The sequence below is a fragment of the Pteropus vampyrus genome, unplaced genomic scaffold (genome assembly GCF_000151845.1).
Source record: "Pteropus vampyrus isolate Shadow unplaced genomic scaffold, Pvam_2.0 Scaffold162, whole genome shotgun sequence".
In the NCBI taxonomy this organism is placed as follows: Eukaryota; Metazoa; Chordata; class Mammalia; order Chiroptera; family Pteropodidae; genus Pteropus; species Pteropus vampyrus.
In genome coordinates this window covers 628,142-629,507 of record NW_011888943.1, presented here as the reverse complement: position 1 = coordinate 629,507, position 1,366 = coordinate 628,142, and the positions used below count along the sequence as shown (strand labels likewise).

The 1,366-nt window shown below is 53.3% G+C and overlaps 1 pseudogene; it reads left to right on the top strand.

Annotated features, from left to right (window-relative positions):
- Nucleotides 1-626: 626 nt before the first annotated feature.
- Nucleotides 627-745, top strand: LOC111745722 (annotated as a pseudogene).
- Nucleotides 746-1,366: the final 621 nt, after the last annotated feature.

Genomic DNA, 1,366 nt, shown 5'->3' with positions numbered 1-1,366 from the left:
TTCCACAGAGGCCCCGACCAGACCGCCTCCAAACTGCCACGGTCCCCAAAGCAGGGAGCATCTGAGAGACCGCCACCAAGAGGGGGAGCCTAAGGAGACCTGATGACTCAGTGCCACACGGTGTCCTGAACGGGGTCCCGGGACGGGGACATTAGGGAAGAGGCGTTAGGGACAAACCAAGGCACTCCGAATAAGGGACGGCTTTGGTCATTAATAACGTGTCAGCACTGGTTCCCAGACCATGGCAAACGGCCACACTAACGTAGTTGTCATAGTTGTCATGGGGAATATCGAGGTCTCCGCCCTTCTTTGCAATGTCTCTGTGTGACTGTTCTAGAAAATGAAGTCTGTTAAAAACGAGGTAGGAATCTGTGGCTGGATGCGAAGGTCGTTCACGGCGTGTGACTGAACGAAGCAGTGACCTCCTTTCTAGTGAAGCGGCGTTGCGTGTGCGTGTAAGTCCAGAAAGACGCTGCCCCACCCGCCCTGCCCACAGCGGTTTTCTTAAGGATTTGGAGATAAGATGTGTAGTGGGAGGGAATCTTTTCCACTTCTCTAACGTTTTGAAATTTTTAGCACGCACACGCAAGACTCGTTTAACACAAAGTTCAGTAAAAACATTTCAGTCTAATGGCCACGCCACCCCGAACGTGCCCCATCCCGTCCGATCTCGGAAGCTCAGCAGGGTCGGGCCTGGTTAGTACTTGGATGGGAGACCACCCAGGAAGACCAGGTGCTGCAGGCATTTAAAAAGAAAAAGATATTTCGAACGTACTCATGCATACGCATATGGTGAGAAATAACTTCGTGATGGGCAGGAGAGGGCAAAGGAAGTTCGAGTATTCTGTTCTGATTTCATCTGCGTGAATAGGCCCCAGAGAGAATCCCCTCCAGGTTTCGGGGCACACTGAAATGGCATTATTTGACCTTGACGAGTGGCTGCCGACTCTGTCATCGTCCAGCGTCCGGGCGGCCTGTCTGGTGGTGGCTGATGTTTACTGGACACTCACTCAGTGGCCGGCCCCAGGAAGGACTCCACACGTGCCCTCACTTAGTCTTCAAAATAATCCTCCGAGGTAGTTTATATCATCAATCCCTTTAAATGTGAGGTCACTCGTCACTCAGCCAGTAATGGGAGGATTAGCTCTAATCCCGAGCTGTGTGACACGGGACCCCCGGCTCAACCGTTCCCCGCTAACCCCTCAAAGGCCGTGCAAAGGGAGCTGGCCGCCTGGACGTGAGTCACCCTCTCGATCCCGTCAGACGAGGTCCCTGTTCAACAAGATGGTTCCAATGAGCGAGAATCCCACTGCCATTGTTTACCTTTCCGGCAGAGCGTTTCGGGCCCATAACCAGGTGCAGGTGG